We start from the raw sequence: 25,395 nt of genomic DNA, 5'->3' as shown, positions 1-25,395 counted from the left end.
AGTAAATTTCAACCAACCATTCAAAGGTACCGTATATACTCGAAGATAAGCCGAGTTTTTCAGCCCTTAGAGAAGTTTTAAAAAGCCTTTTCTGGCTACTTTTAGAGTTTGAAAAAGGGAGAAAGAAAAGAGGTGGAAAAGGGCAGGAGAAAAGAGTTGTTTTTAGGGGGACTTTGCTTGCATTTATTCCTTGGGTAAATGCATGCCCCAAAGCTTCTAAATATTTATATAGATGTTCCCCCTACAAATACATTAAAATATGAATTTCCCCCTCATATGTTTACAGCTGAAAAAGCCTCCCCCGGCTTATATTCGGGTCAAGGTCAAGCCAGCAGCGGAGCCTGGAGGCCACAGTATGATTTCTTTTCCAAAACCTCCCTTCTTCGCTTCTCCTCCCAGGCTGGTTATCTTATTTTTTTGAGAGACAGAGACAAGAAGCGAATGTTTTCAAAAGCGAAAGGAGAACGCTTGCAAGCCAGATTGCATGGGTAGAAGGGGAAGGAAAAAAGATATTCTTGCAAATTTGCACGATTCACTACTATTGCTATTATTATTATTATTATTATTATTATTATTATTATTATTATTATTATTATTACTACTACTACTACTATTATTGCAAGAACATTTGAGTCCAAAGGGAGGGAGGGAAGGAGGGAAAAGAGAGCAACAGAAGGTGTGTATTTCTTTTTATTCCTAAGGAAACAAAAATGAGGTGGATTTTTTTGGGAGGGGAAGAGAAGTTTTAAAAAGCCTTTTCTGGCTACTTTTAGAGTTTGAAAAAGGGAGAAAGAAAAGAGGTGGAAAAGGGCAGGAGAAAAGAGTTGTTTTTAGGGGGACTTTGCTTGCATTTATTCCTTGGGTAAATGCATGCCCCAAAGCTTCTAAATATTTATATAGATGTTCCCCCTACAAATACATTAAAATATGAATTTCCCCCTCATATGTTTACAGGTCCTCAGAGGATGCCTGCCACAAATGTGGGTGAAACGTCAGGAGAGAAAACTTCTGGAATATGACCATACAGCCCAAAAGACTCACAACAATCCATTGTGGGATTGTGTCAGTGACTGTCAGGTTTTGCCTTTAAATAGCAATTGATGGGTAAATTGTGGGAGGAGTCAGACTGGCGGCAAGATAATATCCACAGTGAGAAAACCAATTGCCTTATCTGATATATTTCTTTGTCTCGCTCTAAAAATAAGCAAAATTCTTATCTGCTCGGAAAATTTTAACATTATTTCCATTTGTGTTAACTGTGAAATAAGGAATAATTCCATCCATAGAAACCTATACCAACATCCACATGGTCAATTTCCGAGTTTTATCAAAGAAATACTTTCCTCAAAAATCCAGGCAGATGCTGCTTTAATTACATTATTCCTTTCTGAATAGCAACGTCCATTCACCATATACATTATGCAGTATTTTAAAGTTTGCCTGTCAATAAATATTACCTTCCAGCATTGATTTGCTTCCAGCATTAAGTACTGTTGCATATTTAATGCAAACAATCTTCTTTAACATACATTTAGGAGGAGAGAAACCATATGTCTTTGGTAAGTGTTCAGTTCAATGATATTGGGAGAGTTCAGGAAAGTGGACCATCCATTGTGGGGCAAACTTCTGGTAAATGTTGGCCCTCAATTTGTCCCCATTCTTTTATAGATATGGGTTAACCCTGCAAAATTATCGTGGATAGAATATTCCCATTTTATTTTATTTTTTTGCTCACCAAAATATTCTCCATATGAAATGAAGCAGGTTGATGGTATTGTCTGGTTGTCTGGAAATGTTTACACAATCATTCTTTCAGTTTGGGGGAAATTACATGGAAAAGAAAGGGCATCTGGAGACAACTAAAATCAGCATAAACTTTCAAAAAAAGAAACACTGGAATTCACAATAGGAAATGAATTCATATCCTATTATGCATATTCATATTCACAATCTCAATATATTTAATAGTACTATAAGGAATAGACAGGGATAATAAATGCCCCTTAATCCTGACTTACCAGACAGCAGCTACTGCAAACAATGGGGATCTGTTCTACTGTTGATTGGGACATAGCAGACTGACATTTGCACCCCACTCCTGCATAATCTCTAATGTAAGGAAGAATTGTGACAGGCATTCAGCTTCTGTTATATTGAAGACTGCTGGTGGGAAGGAGGTGGAAATGTCAGTTTGCTACATCCTAACCAACAGAAGAATAGATCTCTGTCTCTTGCAGCATCTACTGTCCAGTAAATCAGGGGTTGTTTTGTTTGTTTGTTTGTTTGTGAGTGTGAGTGTGTGTGTGTGTGTGTGTGTTTGGGGTGGGGTTCAAGAGCCACTGCTTAGCTACCTAGCTGCCATAGTTAAGTAGCTGATCTAAAATACTGTCCATTGCCCAATGTAACTATAAGGAGAAGGTGTTTTGCAATAATGTTGTTTTGTTTGTGCAGCTCAGTGTGAACAATGAAGCACTGTAAAGGATAACAATATGGCTAACATTGCATCCAAAACAGGACAGAGCATTTCACTGGTGGTGTCTATCCAGTGCAATTTTGTGTGCTGGTTGTGTTTATTTTGCATATAAATTTCCGAAAACAAGGCTAACAGCAGCATTAGAACCACAGTTTTCATCGACTTAAATTTCATTCTCCATAGTGTTTCCCATCCAAACAAGCTGATTTTAACTGAAATTCAGAGCTCCATTATAGTCCTCTCTTGCCTTTTCTACTTCATCTCTCATTAATTTAAGAAAATGTTCCGGCTGCAAAATTTATTAGATAAAATAAATTATGTGTATTTGCATTAACTATACAGCTCACAGAGTTCATTCCCTCTTGAAATGTTCCCACCTACCATTTGTTGTCCTACTTATCTGACAATACACGTGACCATCACTGACTAATAGAATATATAGAACTAATATTACTGCACAACTTAACAATTAGGGGTTATACTAGCCTTTAGTGACACTGACAGGCAAAGAAACAGGAATTATGCACTTAATTTTAATCATTATCAAAGACAAACATTTTTCCACTTTAGATTTGATTAAAAATCATACCTTAGAAAAATCTCCTCCACCATGATAATAATTATAATCTCTTCAGATGGTACAGCAAAAAGAAGCATAGCGGTGTATTCTTGTAGTCTAGTGGGGGGTTTTTGGGATGTGGGATGTCATCATTTCTTCTTTGCTAGTCAAACAATACGCTCCTTGTCTACATTTGCTTGACCTCATTTCCTGACATCACTGCACTTCTTCACAGTGCAGTTCACCTGATTGTAACAAGAAAACCATAAATCAAATGTTGAAATGAGAGTATTTCAACTTGACAGAAGTGCAGAATGCATCTCCAGTTATTACAAAATATTAGTTTTATTCAAGGCTGCGTGGGATCAAAAATCAAGGCCATATGGTCTTTCCTATCTCATTCACCAAACCTAGTACTCTTTCCCTGCCCCAAACATTTTGGTCATATGATAGAGAAGCTCTGGGCCATTTTGTGTTAATCTAATAAAGTAGCAAAGGTGAGGATGATTGTGACAGTAATGATTACTGCATCATGGAGCATGATTGATCACTTTCTTTTCTTTCTCCAAAAACACCTTAATCCTTCCATAAGCAAGAAGCAAGGGATAGGAGAAAATGGAGAAAGATTTTGCATGGAACAAGGAGACAGTAACCAAGCTGGGGAGAAGCAGGGCATGATTTCCAGGGAGAGAAATCACGGAGCAGCGGAGATTATCAACAGTAAGATTTTAACCAAACATTTGTATCACAATTGTGAAAAGAAGGTGGTAACAGAAAGAAGTCTGCAAACAGTAGGTACCACTTCAGCAGAAATTCATCTTACTTCCTCCAGAATCTCTTTTATTGTTAAATGTGCTGTAGACACCTGAATAAATATTTATCAAGAATAATCTATGGGCAAGTTCAGGAAATAGTCACTATAGAAGATAGACCAAAATGATTTTGCATAGGCATATCAATGATATCACATTTATCATTAGATCTTACTCCATAGGAAATAGCAGCCTCTCAAGCCTCTCACTATTTATTTGTTGATGTATGGAAGTGTGTGTTTGGACTTCAGTAGAGAAGTCTGTTTAAAGACTTCAATGGATATAGTATGATTGTGGACTTTACTGAGTACAACTATACCTAAAGGCTATTGACTATTGATAAAAAGAAACCCTGTGTACTCGACGCAGAGAGAAGCTATATCCTATCTATAGCTGAACTTCAATAAGAAATGTGCCTATATGGTAAATTAATACAAGTTGTTTATGAGTAAATAAGATCCGTTATTTTTCAAAAAAAAAAGACTGTTTTTCTCTCTGAGTGCATATTTTAAACTAAAAGGTTTTTAAAGGAAGTGTATATCTTTTGGGCAACTTCAACTGCAAAGAAACATCTTTAAAACTCTGCTAACCATATACATATATTTTTGTAGTGGCATGTTTTTATTCTTGGCAGTTTAAAGACATGGTTTTTCAGTTTAACAGCTGAGTTACCTGTGTATCATTGCAGTAATGCTTGTGAATATCACTTGTTCAAAGAGTTGACTTCTAACAAGGTCATGCATTTATTGACTAATGGTTTTCCAAAGGTGGTCTCCACATATTCATGGAGATTCACATTTGCCAAAAGATTATGTGCCCATAGACTGGGTGCAGCTATTTTCCAATAGCTTATGCAATAGGTTATGGAATTTGCAATATACTCTATAGGTCTATTAATTTTGACAATAGCTTAGACATATAGAGACTTACATGCCACTTTAAATGCCTATTATGGTTTCCTTGAAAATAAGAGCTTGAGACCCAAAGCCTGCACATTGTTTATGGTTATTGCAATTAATATTTAATTCAATGCAAACCCAAAAATAACTGCCTTAGAAATTGCAATAGAATTCAATACCAATGGGTCATTCTTAAAAAAAAACTGTTCTAAATTCATAACTCTTGCTCCAAATAATAAACAATGTATCCACAAAAATAATACTGCCATAGCAATTGGAAGCATGAATAATTTAACATACAGCTACATCAAATCATCCTGTCTAATTGTTGACTAGTAGAAACAAAAGCAGGGTGGGCAACAATGCATGAAGCAGAAGCCCTATTTCTTACCTACACCCACCCAACTGCCCGCATTAGCACATTTTAGTGTTCACAGTTATGTGACATCTCTTTCAAATGCTATTTTGGGCTTTTTGTACTAATCATGTGTGCATGTGCACGTGTGTATGTGTTTGGGAGGCTTGAGGAGTCTTGTAGAGTTTAGGGAAGCAAGGTACTGTTTTAAGGCAATTATGGCAGATTTTGACCAATTTTCCAAAAAAAATCACCAGAAAAATGGCCTGCAAATCTGGTTTGAGGGTTCTGGGGGGTCCCCACGGTTACCAGAGCAGCAAAGGTCATTCATGTTTCTTGTGCTACATTTTGCCCACTATTATCTGGGGAAATCTGAAACAATATGATATTAGATTTAGAAACAAGAAAGAAAAATTAAAATGAATTGCATTAATTGGTTAAAATTCATAATCTAGGCAAATGTAAAATATCAGCAACTGGCTGACCTAAATAATTGTAGCAGAGCGAGAAAACCTGATTACTACATACAAATCATATGAAATGCATGAAATACATCTTAAATAGTTATTGATGCAGTTATATCAGAAAGACTTTGCATAATCAAATACAGTCAGTCATGTATTTTATTAATATGTTCTTTTTAGGAATCTCTAGCTCAGGGGTTTCAAACTTTTTTCAGCCGTGGAGCCCTTTGTGAAGCAAAAGTTTCCTGTGCAGCCCTATAGATATGTATCAGGCATGGGCAAACTTTTTAAAGCATTCTGTTTTAAAATTTGACAGATGGGCCTAGTCACAAATGTCCTGTCCCTAGGTTCCACAAGAATATGCTACTCTTCACTTTATCCAATACCTTTTCCTATCTGTGCTGCTTGTACTACCCCATGTATATCCTGGTCACTCTCATTGTACTACGGCAGCAAGTTTCATTGAATATTGTTACACAGCTGCTTTATATTCTTATGTTATATTGAATTTGTGTTTTTAACTGTTCTATTATTTTTTAACTATGTTTTTATTTTAACCTTGTTTTTTGCTTTGATAGATTGTTTGTATTTGTGTCTATGAACATTTTGTTCCATATATAAGCTGTCCCGAGTCCTGTTTGGGAGTTGATGGCAGGGTATAAGAACAAAGTTGTTGTTGTTGTCATTGTTGTTGTTGTTGTCGTTGTTGTTATTGGCCGGATGGAGAGTGTTTGTATGAACTAACTGAAAAACTAACATGAACAAATTCCTTTGCACAGTACACTTAACCCGTTTGAAGTGCAAAAAAGGAAAGAGAGAACAATACAATACAACTCTGTGGTAAACCTCCAGCATCCCAGAGAACAGTAGCAGGAGTTCACCATAGAGTTGTGCTGGACGATCTAGAGCAGTGGTTCTCAACCTGCGGTCCTCAAATGTTTTGGCCTACAACACCCAGAAATCCCAGCCATTTTACCAGCTGTTAGGATTTCTGGGAGTTGAAGGCCAAAACATCTGGGGACCCACAGGTTAAGAACAACTGACCTAGAGATCTAGAGGAACATTATCTTTAATTTGCAAGTTTTCCACTTTTGGTAGATTCTGTGGCCCTGACCCCAGCAAATGTGGAGGACCCACTATATGTCTATTCAAAAGCTTAAATCCTAATCTAAATGCATAAGTAAAGGTAAAGATTTTTCCCTGACATTAAGTCCACTTGTGTCTGATTCTGGGGGTTGGTGCTCATCTCCATTTCTAAGCCGAAGAGCCGGCGTTGTCCATAGACACCTCCAAGGTTATGTGGCCGGCATGACTGCATGGAGCACCATTATCTTCCTGCCAGAGTGGTACCTATTGATCTACTCACATTTGCATGTTTCGAACTGCTAGGTTGGCAGAAGTTGGAGTTAGCAGTGGATGCTCACTCCACTCCCCAGATTCGAACCTGCAACCTTTCAGTCCACAAGTTCAGCAGCTCAGCGCTTTAATACGCTGCGCCACCAGCAGCTCCTCATCTAAATGCATATGTGGTAACAAATTCACTGAAACCAATTTTAGAGGAATAAAACAAAACATGCTGACAATATGCATTCTTTTGCTAAAAAATGCAATTTTCCAAGTCCTGTACCAAAGTGATTTGATAGATTTTGATAGTTTTGATCTGTGCATAATATTCTACTCATATCCACCTATAACTCATTTTTCATTTTTTTGGATTTGGTGCCTTCTGGAAACAAACTCCACATATGTAGTCCTTATGCTTAGTAAAGAAAAAAAACCCAACACAACATTTTCACAAAAAATTGTTTTGGGTCCAACAGAGGAAAACAATTTTTTAAAACACAAGGTGCTGTTGCTGAGAGGCCGACTATAACTCTTGCTGCTGCAGTGACACTTTATGAAACATCTGATAATCTCCCTTCAGGGAACAAACTGTAAGAAAGAATTCAAAACAGCAAGAACCATCGGACGAATTTAAGTTGGCAAGGAAATTAAAATCTAAGAAAACAGGCAGAAAGGCAGCCAAATAAGAAAAAAAATGAAAAGAACAAATGTATAAGGAATTGTGAGGAATGTTTAGCGGCAAAGAATGCATTATATTGAAGCACACTACTGAGATCCTAGATTTAGAATATTATTTCCTATCAGCCACAGAAGTATTCATTATTTCTAGAGCATATTGTTTCTGAAAATATAGTTCACAATATACATTGCATGGAGCAGTACGGCCATGCAAAAATTAATAGAGGAAATGCTGGAGGTTTCTTCAATGTCTACTGTATCTTCTCACAGCAAAATACAGAGGACTTATCAAAGAAACCTCAGTATCTTCAGCATTTGAACAGAAAAAACACATTTAGCAATGTATGTAATGGTAGAGATTGTCAAAATGTGGGCAGGGATGAAGAGACAGAGAAGCTGTTTGATTTGTAGATTTGTATATCCTTCATTTCCACCAAATGATACTCAATGCTGTCTTCAAAAGTTCACTTGGCAATGACAAAACATGGATCTCAAGGCTCTTCCAGACAGGCTTTATAGCCCAGGATCTGATCCCAGGTTTTCTGTTTATCCCAGATTATCTGGCAGTGGGGATTCATATAATCCAGTTTAAAGCAAAAAAACCTGGGGTGAGATCCTGTGATAATAGGGCCTGTCTGGAAGGGCCTTGAGATGCACTAAATCCAAGCTGTCCTTCTAATTAAGTTGGATCATTCCAAAATGTGGGTCATCCTCTTGAAAGAAAGAGGGAGCTCCCTATAATGTGAATGAATTCTAAATGCCAACATTCGTATGCTTTATGAAATTGTGAATTTAAGCCAGGTAAGCCTATAATCAAATGGTATATTCCTTTGAGATACTGAGATGAATTCATAATCCTCTAATATGAGAATGATACTTACCTTTCCAGCCTTTTAGAGCTTTAGTTTTGCACAACATAAGAATTAGATTGGGTATAATTATGTGAAGTTACAAGAAGGTAGCTTTTGATTGAAACTTAGAAGGAAGTTCTCAGTTATAAGAGCAGTTCAGCAATGGAATCAATTACCTAGAGAGATAGTGGGGTCTCCTTCTATGGTGATCTTCAGAAAGAGGCATGTTAATTAATAGTGATGTTTAAGCTGGAGATCTTGCACTGAGCAGAGGATTGGGCTTCATGGCCTATGGGAGCCCTTCCAACTCTATAATTTATTAAGTTTATTAAGACGTAGCCCTGTTTACCTTGTAGTCTAATGACCCTTCTCAAGTGAACCCTGCAAAGTAGCACTGTTATTTGATAATCTCTCACAATATATATCACCACTGAAATTATTATGGTCATGAACAGATTGTACTATATTATAACTTTGTGTCCATGACACAGAGTTTTAAATTTTAAATTTTATTGGGTTGTGTCATGTTAGTCACCTTGAGTCCCTATGTGGGATAGAAATATATATCCATCTTGGCTAACAAAAGAAAGCATATCCTTTTAGGCATTATGGTCTCTAGATATTTCCAGATCCAGTACTATGAATCAGCTAACACTAAGTCTTGCACAGAGGCCAAGAAAAAAAACTTTATCATTCTGGAATCTGAAGGGACACTTGAAGAATGGTTAAGATTTCTGTTACAGTCTGGATTTGATTTTAAAAATCTAAAATGCACAAAATTCAAATGTTCAAGAAAGAAGAACACAGCAAGTTTAACTTACCTAGGATCAAGTGATAATTTCATTTCAGTTTGGTTCTGACCATAAAGTGCTCAACCCTTATTGTCAAAAGCTATGGTGAAAATGTCTTTCTTCTTCAGCTCTGCTTATACACTTCACTCTCTTTTAATTCTTGTTTGATTTTATTCTCTCTTTCTTGTCCTCTTTTTCTCTTTCTCCCCTTCGCCATACTTCTCCTGGATACATGTTTCCTTCTCACTTTAATGCCACCACCAGGAACCATATCTAGATCTTGAACTATACTCCTGAAATCTCAGTGATACTCCAGAGCTGGCAACCTTAAACTGTGTCCTTTCTGCCATACAATACATGATATCAGATGTAATGAAAATAACTCCATCTTGCCCTTATTTGTTTTTCTCCATATTGTCTCCAGGCCATGTTTCTTCCTCTCTTTCATGATAACACATCTGGATAAACTGCTAACTGCCAGAACTCAGAACATATATGTTAAAATATATGTCAGTAATCATAAAAGATGCCGAAATGAAGGACTCTTCCTTTATTATTCTTCACTGGACAATCTATTCACAGTTCTTACCAAATGGCAGAACAGTCTAATAAACACTTGCTCATACTGGTTCATCATGTTGCCTCTGAGCAATTTGATCCCAAATTAATAGACTTGAACAATATTTAAGATGGCTTTAAAGCTAACTCAGAAATGATCCTTCAAAGTGCTACACCAGCAGATTTCACTAAAATTAATGGGCTTGCAGCAGAGTTTGAAGGAAGATAATATTAAACAAGAACTTTAATATCAACATGGATGTTTTTAATATCAATCTTGGCAGGGAGAAATATCCTCTGAACTCTGAAAATGTAATGCTGAAAATGAGAAGAGAGCCCAAAAAGAATGCTTCACATCAACATGGGATTAGCTCTTGTCACCAAATGTCAGCAGATAAGACTTGGAATAAAGCAAAGAAAAGAGATTTATGGACATAACAAAGTTGGCATATTTAGATGACGGATTTACTTTGATATTTCTAGACTTTACACATCTAACTCTTTTAGACATTCCTCTTGCCCAAAATACCAGTCTTGACAACTTGTGACATTGGCAAGATGACATATTTTGTAACATTATCAAAGGTGATTGTCAAATAAAGTGGAAGTATTTGCATACAGTTGGAAGCATTCTTGGGCAATCATGATTCAGAAAGAGTGAAAAGTTACAAACACAGCTGACATAATATTTGGTGGTTCAAAATCATCTCTCAATGCATTCCTCGAATAATTACAAAGTGAAATTAAAATTTCATATGATTGATCCATTTTCCTTTTTAAAATGTCAGAATGCTCCTAATTTACCTTATTTATGTATAAAGTCAGAGTTGGAATTTAAAAAATAACAACACACCAACATCCTGTTGTTGTTGTTGCTGCAGTGTGCCTTCAAGTCATTTGTAACTTATGGGGAGACTAAAATGAACTTTTTGGCAACATTTATTCAGATAGGGTTTGCTAGTGCCTTTTTTGAGGTTGAGAAAATGTGCTCAAGGTCTTCCAATGGTTTCCATGGCCAAGCAGGGATTGGAACCCAATATTAGTCCAACACCCAAACCAGTACCATTTCATAGGTACATCATGCAGGTTTGGCCTTTGTTCCTAAACATACCAGATGTTTTCTGAGTAAGCAAGCACAGGTTTGGATTGTTGGATATGCCCAATTGACATACCAAAATTGGGATGATGCTAAAAATAGTCAGAGACAGATTACTATTCACCTACTCTATGCTCCATAAGATAGGAAAACTCCTTTTACCCCTTAACCATAACTTCAGTGAAAGAAGTCACACATACAGTTTGACCAGAAATTACACTTTAATTTTTCATTTACATCTTTTCTTTCAAATTTGCTCAGGCAATATACATGATAACCAATTTCCTCAGTTTTTTCTTCATTATAATGCTGTAAGAAGATACTGTAAGTTAGACTAAGAGTAACTGGTCAAGTGCAACTGGTCAACTCATTGAACTCCACAGTGAATTGGGAGTTTGAACCTAGTTTACCCAATCCTCCTATAACACACTAATACACCACCCTGGTTCTCTTTTTACAGAACTTCTCAATATATATGTGAGCACATGTTAAAACTGTGCTTACATATTCAGTCACCCACATTACTACATTCTTCTGGGATGCAAGTAAGAATATCTTCTTGGCTCTACTTAGAGCCAGAATAGGAAGCCTTCCACCTTTGCTTATTTCTATGTACAGTTATGAAAACTGGACAGTAATAAAAGTTTTTCTCAGCTGGTAAAAAACTACTCCAAGAATGATCAATTTCAGTGGTTCTATGGCAATAGTTGTTCCAGGAGAAGTGTCTCTGTTGTAAGCACAAACACAGCTCCTACCCAAATAAAAAGATATGTGCCAAAGAAATATAAACACGTTGTCCCCTGGCACAGACCCTCCTCTTCTACTTCCAAAACTGGAAAAGGGGGGATTCTATTGCAGTGCCTTTGACCTTTCCTAGTGCCCAACACAATATGAGAATAGTACTTATATAATTCATGAAGAAATCTGAAAAATTAGATTAAAAAATCAACTCCAAAACCTGAGTTGATTCACCCACAAGTGAATTTATGTAGTGTACCTTAACTCTTATTTATTAGAATATGAAAATTTAAATTTATCATGGTTTGGGAAAATTGCATTAATAAAAATGAAAATACTTCCAAGGATAAATTTTATATTTAGAATGCTACCACTCCAAATTACGGAAAAGGAATTGAATAAATGGCAGCTAATGATAAATAATTATTGTAATGGTAATAAGAGAAATAGGATAAACAAACAATTATGGTACAGACCGCAAAAGGAAGGGGGACTAGCACTCCCAAATATAAAACAATATTATGACGCTAATAGATTAAGACTGGTTATTGAAGGAATGATAAACAAGGATGATATAGAATGGTTAAAAATAGATTCTGAAAAAGTAGAGGAAGAAATTCGGAATATATTTTTAAGGATTTCACAAGAAAGGAAATTAGGGAAATTGGAAACCCAATGTTAAAGAATGTATTAGACATATGGATTAAATATAAGAAAAAGTTAATACCGGAGGGTTCAAGAATAATTCCAGTTCTAATGGAAAGGAAGTTCCCAAAAAATTTAAAAAATATATTGGATAAAGTATTAAGGGAAAAAAACCTAGACAAAATAGGGGACTGGATTAAGAGGGGAATGAAGAAGGAAAAGATAAAGGAGGAATTTGGGGAAATAAAATTGACATGGTTCCATGGTATTCAGCTAGAGCAATGGTATAAGAATTGGGTAAAAAATAATAAAGAGGGGAAGGAACCTAACCAATTTGAACCAATAATACAAAATGGAAGGGATATAGATGATTATAAAAAAAATGAAAGGTGTAACTGGTAGAATCTATAGAATATTGGATGGAATAAAAGAAGGAGAGAGAAAAAATACCACTCTTAAGGAATTATGGAAGGAGGAGTTAGAGATGAAAATAAATGAAATGGAATGGTCACAATTGTGGAAACAAAGGCACTTGAAAAATTTATCAATAAGAGTTAAAGAAAATTATTATAAGATAATTTGGAAATGGTATTTAACGCCATTAAAAATGTCAAATATTAATAAAAACCATCCAAAAAATTGCTGGAGAGGCTGTCAGGAAGTGGGAACATATATACATATGTGGTGGCATTGTAAATATGTAAGGAAATTTTGGTACAAAATATTTAAAGAGATAGAGGATATAATGAACATCAAATTGGAAAGAAACCCTGGTATTGCATTATTATCAATATATAATAACAATAAGATGGATAAAAAAGAAAAAGGAGCAATAACAAATTTATTGACAATAGCAAGATTGCTTATAGCAAGGAACTGGAGAAAAGTAATAGATGTACAGATTGAAGAATGGTATAAGGAAGTATGGAAATTGGCAATAAATGATAAGCTAACATGTAAATTAAAAGTTAAAAGAGGGATATGGGAAAAAATGATTTTGAGGATCTATGGGGGAAATTTATTGAGAAAGGACTCCAAAAAAGGGATGGAGGGCTACCGCCTCAGGAAGAAATGAGATTTTGGTTAGACAATGCATAAGAAATGGCTCGGGGAGGGAGGGGGGGATACACAGTGGTGAAGAAATATAGATAGACAAATGTTAACGATGTAGTAGATATAAATCAACAGTAGATATAACAGAATGATGCAAGTATTGTATGAAATTAAATATCTGCTATGTGACAAAAGCAATTATTGTATGAAAAAAATTTAAATTCAATAAAAACTATTTTTTAAAAAACTCTTATTTTTAAAAAGGAACCATCTCCTTCTCTGAGTAAATTGGCAAAAGGCAAAAACTTAGTCCATGCCAGGAAAACCTAAAAGAAGCACAACCTCACTCTTCCCTCTTCCCAATGGCACAATTTCTGGCCTTTCTGAATACCTGGGTAGAAAAATGTCCCCCAAGGCATGCCACCACTTTCACTCTCCACAGACTCATCTACAATCCATATAAAAATTGATAATTTTGGCCCCAAAAGCTGGATGTATACATGAGATCAACTTATATATAAAGTATATATGGTAGTAATGTTGTTGGGGTATTGTGGCCATATTTAGGGGCATGGTGAAGGGCATATATAGCTGCCACCACCTGGAAGACTGCCACTGCAGTGAAGGAAAAATTATATTCCAAATCTTGGTCCTACTGTATACTTCAATACCAGCAGTCTGTCTTTAGTTATAGTATCAGTGACTCACTATGCCGAGCCTATGTCAAAGATACTAACATTGTTTCCATATTGTTCTAATTAAACTATCATGTCTGTGCAACAGAATGTTATCATAGGATAATGGTCTCCTGCTGCTACATAAATGCCAAAGCAAAGCTGGAGACATTTAAGACAAACTCTTGAAACAAAATGTTTACTTTCCGAACAGGATACACTCCTCCATTTTTTATTAAAGAGATCCAGACCCACTACCAAAAATACTTGCATTCATGTAAGCCCCATCAAAAAATTAACAACTAGTTTACATTTGGCAACACTTAGGACCAGATTTTAATTGCTCTTCAGTTTATCAGTAAGCATTCAAAACGTCTGCACATCTATTGCGCCTTTTCAGTTGGTTCTAGGTACAATAGTGTAAGAAAATTGCCATCAAGTGACTGCATCTAAGGTGTCCAGAAAAACAAGTTCACAGCGGTTGGAACTGGATCTTTGTTGTTGTTGTTGTTTTCATAACCATGGTGTAATGGGAAATAATTAATTGGCCCCTATCCTGAGGAAGAGCTCTGTTGTTACTGTTTAAAAGTAAGTAAAGATACAGTTAGACTGACTGATAACTGGCAAATAGAGGGAGAAAACATGGAGGCAGTGACAGACTTTACAGTATATTTCTAGGCATGAAGATCACTGCAGATGCAGACTGCAGCCAGGAAATCAGAAGACGTTTACTTCTTGGGAGGAGAGCAATGGCCAACCTCGATAAAGCAGTGAAGAGCAGAGACACTGGCAACGAAGGTCCACATAGTTAAAGCAATGGTATTCCCCATAGTAACCTATGGATGTGAGAGCTGGACGATAAGGAAGGCTGAGCGAAGGAAAATAGATGCTTTTGAACTTTGGTGCTGGAGGAAAATCCTGAGAGTACCTTGGACCACAAGAAGATTCAACCAGTCCATCCTACAGGAAATAATGCCCGGCTGTTCACTGGAGGGAAGGATATTAGAGGCAAAGATGAAGTATTTTGGCCACATCATGAGGAGACAGGAAAGCTTGGAAAATATCATGTGCTGGGGAAAATGGAAGGAAAAAGGAAGAGGGGCTGACCAAGGGCAAGATGGATGGATGGTATCTTTGAAGTGACTGGCTTGACCTTGAAGGAACTGTGGCGGCGATGGCTGACAGGGAGTTCTGGCATGGACTGGTCCATGAGGTCACGAAAAGTCGGAGATGACTGAATGAATGAACATACAACACACATACACACACACACACACACACACATATATATATACACACATATATGAGAAGAAATTGAACTACCGGGGGAGAAGGGGAGCAAAATAAGATATTACTCTTCCAAACTGAATTTTCAAATTTCTAATATCAGGTAAATTATTGGGAGGGATGAGAGAGAGAGAAAACTGAAAATTCTTCACTCCAAGAACTCTAATATTTGTTATGTCCACATTCAGTTGGTTACTCTGCCTGCCTCTTTTCTTTGGATACTTAAACTCTATTTCTAAATGCCCATTTGAAATTTAAGTTATTGCAATGCTAGAAATTTGAGAAGCAAAGGAAAATTTCAGGTTTGTATGTGAAAAAAAATTTTTTAAGACAATTTCCTCTACCCAGTTCTAATTAGTCATACCACTGTTCATGCAATTCTTCCCTTGGAGCAATGCTTCTGATATGGAAAACCAGCATTTTTCCCCCTAATGCACCATGGATGAGCACTATGTTGGATACCATCAATGGTCAATGAACAACATATTTGAGTAACATGGCTTTACATTACAGTGCTTGCAGTAATCTGAAGTTGGTGGAGAGTAGAGAAAGGGCATTTTAGGCCATTGTACCTATTCACTGAATGCTCCATTGAGGGAACCAGTAACAACTATGACATCATTTTGATACTAGGGTAATACTTTTGTCCCAGTCTTTTTTATCCTCTACTGTAAGCGAATCATAATTTCTGTTTTATGTGTTCTGTGACTTTTATTATTGCTTTTAGCTGCTGCACTCTGCCTTTATGATCTCTGTGATTATTGTTGGTGTTGTCTTTGTTGTTTGATGTAATTATGCTTTGTGTTCCCATTACTTTGCCTTAAGCAGCTCTGAGAGCTGTACTGAAGAGTAGCATAAATATTTTTTGAATAAATTGATTCCATTTGTCCCGAGACCAGACAACTTGTATGCCAGATACACAGTATTCAGGAATAAACAGTGCTGTAGACACTATGCCTGTACAACTGTTTTGGACACATTCAAGCTTAAGGAAATCACGCCAATTTGGAAGGGTTCATATCAGGTCAGGTCAGACTGTTTGGGATCCAGAGTGGATTGAGCCCATATGAAGTGACTACAGTAGATTCCTATCAATTTGGGAGAGTGTACCCTGTTTGAAAAATTAGGTTTATGTTTTATATTCTTATTGTTTTTGCCCCACTGAGTGTGTCTGTATGCTGTGGTGGATCAATATGTTATTATCAAAAAGGCATTTTTTCTGGAATAGTGCTTCTCAGACTTTGTCCAGATGTTTGTGACTTCAGCACCCAGAATTCCTCACCACTGACAAGTCTGGCTGGGGCTTCTGAGAGGTGATGTTCAAAACAAGGATCCAAGTTTGAGAAGCAGAATTCTAAAATATGCCTTTAACCATTTATGATTGGTCTATCATAAACATATGATTGGGTTATTGCATTTTATATAGAGTCAGGAGAAATCACATGCTCAGTAAGTATATTAAACACAACACATCAACATAAGTGGACTTTATGTACCTTTGAGCAGATTCATCATCCAACCAAATAAGCAATTTCTTCAGATACCAGTGTTTTTTCCCTTTTCCTTTCTTTTACAATTATTCCCAGAAGCTAAAGGCTTCACAAAGAAAACATCTGATTGTGATAATAGGAACTGCAGTAGTTCATCATCATATGACTGAGCTGTAATTCAGTATCCAGATAATTTAGAAAATTACCCGAGCTGCACTCTTATCCATCTGTCCTAAATACATAAATTTAGAATACGCACTTACTGATTTGAATTGAACTTTTGAAAAATCTACAGTGTTAAACAAATCAAATCTTTAAAGCTGATTCAAAATACATATCTTTAAAATCAACACTAACTAGGGTGGAAGTTCTGCATAATCAAACCTCCCACCAATTGAATGGATCAGATGCTTATTGCTGAACTACTAAATCATAAGTATCTAAGCAATATGTCAGTTATATGTCTGATATTATAATGCTCTGGAACAGTAGACCACCAGTTAACCAGCACCCAAGAGGATTGATAGATACTGGATAAATGTAATTTCTTGTCCCCATGTAAGCCGCCCCGAGACCCTTTGGGGAAATGGTGGTGGGATACAAAAATAAAGTTAATATTATAATTATTAATTTCTGGTTGCTTGGGAGTTAATATTAAACTAGAGCTAACACTAATACTGTATTATAAAAACAGGGTGTGTTTGTGTGTGTGTGTGTGTGTGTGTGTTTTGGGGGGGGGGGGTACTTTAAATAATTATTTCTTTGCTTTTTCTCCAATGGCTTGAGACTTCCAGTTCCTTGAGTTCCAGTTAACTGAGAGCCTCCTGTATACAATGTATGTTTCAGGATAGAAAGAAGATTCAATAATGCAAGGCTGTCAGCCATAACATAACATACATAGGGTTGACTTTTTGGGATCAGGTTGTATATACCTGTTAACATTTGTATGTATTTAATTGATTTTAAAAAGTAATGTAATTTTATTTGTTTTTAGAATGTTTGGTAAATATTCCAATTTAATGTTTTTTGGAAATGGCCTTGCACTGGGATAAAGGTGGGATAGAAATTAAATATTTTTTCCTGGTGCGTTTTTATATATATTCTTAGAAATTGTTTCATTTGCCTTCCTGTAAGACCACAGCATTCTAAGATTTGATTAGACTAATGCAGAAAAAATTAACTCTAATCACTAATCCCTGTCCACAGTGGAGTACCCCTCTGTCCCTCTCACTCCGAGTTTTATCCTTGTGTCCATGTGGCCTGCCCTTGTTTTACTGTTTTTTGATTTCTTGATGTAATGTCTATTATCATCTATTGTATTGCTTTTAATTGTGCTATGATATGTTGTTTTTATATGTTATTATATTGTATTGCTCTGGGCGTGGCCCCATGTTAGCCGCCCCGAGTCCCCGTTGGGGAGATGGTGGCGGGGTATAAATAAAGTTTTATTATTATTATTATTATTATTATTATTATTATTAATTTATATATTTACCAAAAAAAACAGAATTTTGGATGGGGCAATGGTAAGATGCACTTATCAACAAGATATACAGGTCACTTGGTGTTTTTCAGTTATTTTAAGAACTAGTTTTTAGACAATAGAAAAGGTTAGAAAGAGGATGTTGCAAACAGCATATCCAAATAAAGACTGTCGGACTGAGAGCATAATCAGTCATTTCAGTTGTTTTTAAAATGTCATCTGAATCAAAATTACATATTATATTTAGACACTATTTCCATTTATTTCAATAGAATTTAATTTAATTATTCAATAATTTAGATTTGTTTTCTCAAACAACAGAGTAGAAAGTATGCTCATGCAAAAGTAATTCTTGGCCTCATGAAATTTACTCCTGGGTAAATATCAATAATTGTATTTCTTACTTGTTGGTTGCAGTGTAAAAGTATTATTCTTGCTCATTATATTTAATTGCATACATACTTCCTTTTGCATAATAACATTATACAGTCTAGTCCTTGAAATGCTCACTTTGACTATTCTGTTCAAATAAATGTTATTTACAACAGAAAAAGGGGGAAGAGAAGAGAATTATAAAGTCTACCCCAGATCAGGCAGTACCTAATGTTTACCTTCTTCTCAATTAGTAATTTCAGGTACATTGAAATGTATACAGATGTAATGATGCAAATGAGTTTTTAAATAAAAAACACTTAGACTAAATTTTTTTATGTTTCTGCATTCTTAATACATCTTCTGTAAAGAAATTTCTTTCATATAGAAAAATCAATATTACTAGGCCAAAGTATTAACGACTCATACGGTATAACTTGAAATACTAGATTGTTGAAAGAAAGCTGCACATTTTATAATTCCATAGTTTAATTTAGTCATCAAAGCTTAGTCACCCTTATGTTTGTAAATTATACAGAACAGAATTCAGTTCCCCCAGATTAACCTGTTTGGAAATAATAGATTATGAGAAGGGAGGTTCATGAACTTTAAATACCATATATGACCAACCCAAGGATGATTTATGGGACAAACCTTAATTCTTTCAAAAAAATTTAGCTGAGAATAAAATTTCATTTTACACAACAAAAAGAGAAAAGTTCATACTTTAAAAACATCAAAGCTATGCATCTGTCAAATAAAATGACTGAATGTTCTCATTCTCACATGTAGGCAAATTCCCGTGAATACATATGTACTCAAAGAACAGGGAAGTGTATGGATCTTTTGCTGAGGTGTATGGCACACACAGAAAATCCTACATAGCAGCTTTCTATAATTGGGGCAGCACATTAATTATATAATGGGGAGAGAAGCTCTGGCCCATAAAAGATTGATTAGATACTAAAGAAAGAAAATGAGAGTGCTAGGACAGATCACAGTTAAAGGACTATATCTAAGTAAATCACAGATTTTCTTGATACAACATGTCTTGTATTTCACAGTCAAGAAAGACGTAGGTGCTGGAAATCAAGGGCAGCTACACATTTCATGCTGAAAATGCAAAGGAAAAGTCATTGTGAGCACTCTCTGAATAGATCAAAAGAATCAATACCCTGACTCCAAGCAATCAGAAAGAACGTTAAGAATATTTTGGTGAATTAAAGTAAACAGACTCATTATTACCAAAAACATGCTTACGAAGAGGAGTGAGATGGAGAAAGTAAGGACATACGGTTCAGGGTTTTTTAACAGTGTGTGGCCCAGATAATGCTTTTGCTTGGTGGCTCATTTAGATGGAAGATACTTCAGGTTTTGACCACTTCCCAGGCATTTAAAAAGTGCCTTTGAATGTTTGCCTAATTAGGATGGCATATAACAGGAATGTTCAAGCTTCAAACACCACTGAAGGACATCTTTTAAGTTACAACAATAGCTCACAAGTCTATGAACCAATTGCAATGAAGGCAAGTTGTCAGAATCTTCTTAAATTTAGCTGCCATGAGGGTGGCTTTCCAGATGGTGTTGGCGACTTGGCGCATTCCTCACCATCAGTAATACTGAACATGACTGCTAGAAGTTTGGCAAAATCTGAAGTGTGGCAACATTTTAAAACATCCAATTGACCTGAAACAAAGTAAGGGGGGGGGGGGGGGTGAGTAGTTAACATAGCCATTCACTGCTTGTCATGCAATATATGAGTGTTTCATGTTATTAGGTATGCATAGTTCCAATTATAAACTTACTTCGAGGTACCAGCAACCTGTGGTCTAAGCGGTAGAGAGGCTCACCCTGTAATGATGGGATGAGGTCTTTATGCCCCCACCTTTGGACTATAAGGCAAAGTAAGTTGATGTAAAATCAAGCATAAAAGAAATGCTAACTCTACATTCCATAAAAGACAGAAAATAGATAGGAATTCCCATAGTCACTGTGGTGCAAATTACAATATTTTAAAGTTCTGCATCTACGGATTCCACTGCCCACAACTTTAAAAAAGAAAAAATCCAAGATAAATAATGTTTTTGCCATTTTATATAAGGGACTCTATTTTACTATACCAGTGTACATAATGAGACTTGATCATTCACACATCATCCACAAGTTGTCCTGGAACCAAATCTCAGTGGTTATTAAGATCCCACCGTATCGATCTCCTGTGCAAAATGTCTGTCAGCTCTCGTGTATCTAATGTCCTAATGTAGGGCTTATCTACACATACACTCAAATCTAGGGCTGTAACAGAACTTTTCTGCTCCAGACCAGCGCCGAATTTGGTGGGCACACTCCGTTCCCCAACCCATAGCAGCAGCAGAAGTGGAGTATAGACTGTTGGGTTGAAATTAAGCCTTACCTTTGCTGTCTCCTGTTGCCACAGCATTAGAAAACAGCAAGGTATCATTTGTATGTTTAAATTTTCTTACTGTGTAGCCTTGTATGCATCTATTCAAATAGGTACATACAAGTTCTATCGAGTTGAAGAGGAAATTCTTTTAGCATAGATAGGATCTGCAATGTTAAGAATTTTTTAATGTTTAAGGCATTTACACTACCAAAAGAATTGGCTCAATGTGGTGGGTGCTGTTCTAACATCCAAATATCAACAGCTGTATGGAGAGATTGCAGCTGGAACAGTCACTGCATTTTTACACAAATAAAGTATCAGAAACACCATAGATGACAGTCAAACTGAAGACAGATTGAAAACACCCTACTCGATAGATTGTGTTATGAACTCATTTTTGTACATTATTTGCCTGGTTCTTTCACTATAATTTATGTGTATATTTGTGCTGGAAGGGAATGAACATCTGCAGAAAAAAAGAACTTCACCTCTTTTCAATAACCTAGAATGGAGAAGAGCACTGGTTTCAATTCCTTCCCTAAAATAGTGAAGAATCAATATATTTTTTCTGACCCTCTTCAGTACTTTGGTGAAAAATTTGAAACCAGTGATCTTCTCCAGTTCTAGATTTACTGAAATGGAGCTGAAGTTCTCTGTGACACCCCAATTACTTTTTCATTCATACAGAGTACTGAGTTTGATGAAGAGGCTTGCTCTTTTAACGGCAAATGAGAAGGATGTGCAAAGTAAGGAACATCTGAGTAACCTAGCAGCTAGGCAATGATCCTCCAGAACAATTAAAACTGAACAATTGCTAATAGTGGTTAACAATTCTCCTAAGCATCTGGGTATTACAGCCAGTTTTAAAATGCAATAATTTCCATGCACTAGAGTAAAATTACTAGTTCTGGTAGTTGTGATATTCTGTTTTGTATCACCATTACAGTAAAGATCCGCATAATCATATCAACCTTGGCTGCACAGACCAAAAAGATCACCACGCTCCAGCCAAATACGAATACATTGTTGGAAGAACTCATACTACTGCTCCCAGGTTAGGAAGCAATGAAGACTCTCCCTATGAAAAAATGTAGCATTTGTCAATTTGAGAAGAGACAAAATGTTCCTTCTCCCTTTCAACAGTTAGATCAAGGGCAGGACAATTAGTTGTAATTAAGTGACATATCAGAGCTTGTGACACAGATGATCTCAAGCTGTTATTGGAGAAAATCCTTTTCCCTTTTCAGCCTTCTATCATGTTTTCCTCCTAGGCCCCTTCTACACTGCTCTATATCCCAGGATCTGATACCAGATTATCTGCTTTAAACTGGATTGTATGAATCTCCACTGTCAGATAATCTGGGATAAGAAGATAATCTGGGATCAAATCCTGGGATATAGGGGCAGTGTGGAAGGGGCCCTACCCTCATTTTAACTACACTTTAGATTTAGGATTGCCATAAATCTGAAACGATTTGAAGGCACACAACAACAACAATCCAAAATAACTTGACCATCTCATCAACCAAATGCAGACTCACACTTCTCACTGAAATACTGAGCTGTTCTTCGTTTTAAATATTGCACTATTCTTTCATGTTTTTTGCAGTACAAATAACATATGTGCAATGTGCATAGTAATCTGTTCATGTTTTTTTTTAACTATAGTCTAGCCCCCCAACAGAGTGAGGGACCATGAAATGGCTGTCTGCTCCAAAAAATTTGGGGTCTGCACTGATCATATAATGCAGTTCAAACTTTGGCAGTGTGGATCCAGTGTGGCTTGAAGCCGTTTCCAATTTATGAGGATCCTAAAGAGAACTCATTGCATGTAAGATACTACTCTTAGGCAGAAAAAATGAAATGCAGAGATACAGAATGGGTGATGCCTGGCTTCACAACAGTCCATGTGAAAAGGATCTTGGAGTCTTCGTGAACAGCAAGTTGAACATGAGCCAACAGTGTGATGCAGCAGCTAAAAAAACAATGGGATTTTGGGCTGCATCAAAAGGAGTATAGTGTCCAGATTGAGGGAGGTCATGGTGCCCCTCTATTCTGCTTTGGTTAGATCTCACCTGGAATACTGTGTCCAGTTCTGGGGACCTGAGTTTAAAAGAGATATTGACAAGTTGGAAAGTGTCCAGAGGAGGGCAACTAAAATGATCCAAGTTCTGGAGACTGCTCCCTATGAGGAGCATCTTAAAGAACTGGGTAAATTTAGCCTGCAGAAGAGGTTGAGTGGAGACATGATAGGTAAAGGTAAAGATTTCCCCTGACGTTAAGTCCAGTTGTGACCGACTCTGGAGGTTGGTGCTCATCTCCATTTCTAAGCCGAAGAGCTGGCGTTGTCCATAGACACCTCTAAGGTCATGTGACCAGCATGACTGCATGGAGTGCTGTTACCTTCCCGCCGGAGCGGTACCTATTGATCTACTCACATTTGCATGTTTTCGAACTGCTAGGTTGGCAGGAGCTGGGACTAACAGCGGGCGCTCATTCCACTCCCGGAATTTGAACCTAGGACCTTTTGGTCCTCAAGTTCAGCAGCTCAGCGCTTTAACACACTGTGCCACCAGAGGCATGATAGTCATATAAATGTGAAAGGGTGTCATATGGAAGAAAGAGCAGGCTCGTTTTCTGCTGCCCTTGAAACTAGGATTCGGAGCAATGGGTTCAAATTACTAGAAAGGAGATTCCACCTGAACATTAGGAAGAACTTCCTAACGGTACGAGCTGTTCAACAGTGGAACTCTACACCTCGGAATATGGTAGAAGCCCCTTCTTTGGAAACCTTTAAACAGAGGCTGGATGGCCATCTGTCAGAGATACTTTGATTAGGCTTTTCCCGCATGGCAGAATGGTGTTGGACTATATGGCCCATGTCTTCTCTTCCAACTCTATTATTCTATGATTCATCACAGAGTATTCTACAAAGCAATGGAAATTAAAAAGATAGAAGAGAAGACTTTTTCGTGTCAGGAGCAACTTGAGTCGCTTCTGGAGTGAGAGAATTGGCCGTCTGCAAGGACGTTGCCCAGGGGACGCCCGGATGTTTTGATGTTTTTACCATCCTTGTGGGAGGCTTCTCTAACAAGGAGCTGGAGCTGATAGAGGGAGCTCATCCGTGCTCTCCCTGGGTGGGATTTGAACCTGGCAGCCTTCAGGTCAGCAACCCAACCTTCAAGTCACGAGGCTTCACTACGCCACCAGAGGCCCCTTCTACACTGCCCTATCTGCCAGGATCTGATCCCAGATTATCTGCTTTGAACTGGATTATATGAGACCTCCTCCATACAGCTGCATAAAATCAGCAGCCGGCTAAGAGAGAATATATGTTGAACTAGTATTTTACAGGGCCCCCGGTGGCGCAGTGTGTTAAAAGGTTGCAGGTTCGAATTCGGGGAGCATCTGCTGTTAGCCCCAGCTTCTGCCAAACTAGCAGTTCAAAAACATGCAAATGTTAGTAGATCAATAGGATCTGGCCGGAAGGTAACAGCACTCCATGCATTCATGCTGGCCACATGGCCTTGGAGGTATCTACGGACAACACGGCTCTTCAGCTTAGAAATTTAGATTAGCACCAACCCCCAGAGTTGGTCAGGACTAGACTTAATGTCAGTGGAAAACCTTTACATTTTACATATTATGTTTTACAGCATTGGAAAAATGCTACTTGTAAGCTGCCTTGAGTTCCCCCCTTTGGGGTGGAGATGAGTATAAATAAGGTAAATAAATAAATACATTAATAATATTGCGTTTCCATGATTCAATCGATGGTTGTATTTTATTATTGCTGTGTAGGCATAGAATTTGGCCATAATATGTTTGGAAAACGCTTTGAGTCCCGTCTCCCGTCCCCCAAAGCCGGGTTGACAAAAGCGGTATACAAGTGAAGTAAATAAATAAATATACCCAGGAGAGAGGACGAGGAAGTCAGTCTCTCTCCCTCTCTCCTCCTCTCTCTCTCTTCAAAGAAGCCTTCGAGAAGGAAAAACGCTCCGCGGCTCCAAATAGCAACCAGGAAACTAACAATAAACACGGACGTTTACGGCCTCCACGCACAGCGGGACGTCACGCCTCGCCCGGCCCTCTGCGGTGAAGGGAAAATACCTTCTCCTCCTTGCTTGATGCTTATACATACACGGAGGGCCCACGAGGCTTAATGTATTGCTTATACACGGAAGGATTTGCCTCAAAAAAATAATAATAAAAGGAAAAGAAAAGAAACCCCTTTTTCACTTTTGCTTCTCCTCAACCGCCTCTCTCCACAGGTGCGCGCGCGCGAGAGAGAGAGAGAGAGGCGCGCGCGCGACACACACACACCGAGAGTGGGGGGAGGGGGGAGGGAATGAAAACAAAACAGCGACGG

General features: G+C 37.3%; 1 long non-coding RNA gene across 1 annotated transcript in view; it reads right to left on the bottom strand.

The window, feature by feature from the left end:
• Positions 1–25,343, bottom strand: part of LOC103279541 (uncharacterized) — a 32,421-nt gene extending 7,078 nt beyond the window's left edge. The window contains exons 1-2 of the long non-coding RNA XR_506863.3: positions 24,939–25,343; positions 3,063–3,277 (exon numbers count right to left, since the gene is read on the bottom strand). This is a non-coding gene — a long non-coding RNA (uncharacterized LOC103279541). The remainder of the gene's footprint in view (positions 1–3,062; positions 3,278–24,938) is intronic.
• Positions 25,344–25,395: the final 52 nt, after the last annotated feature.

The sequence above is a fragment of the Anolis carolinensis genome, chromosome 2 (genome assembly GCF_035594765.1).
Source record: "Anolis carolinensis isolate JA03-04 chromosome 2, rAnoCar3.1.pri, whole genome shotgun sequence".
Classification (NCBI taxonomy): Eukaryota; Metazoa; Chordata; class Lepidosauria; order Squamata; family Dactyloidae; genus Anolis; species Anolis carolinensis.
Note: the sequence above shows the minus strand (reverse complement) of the source record. Positions and strands in the feature narration are given on the sequence as shown.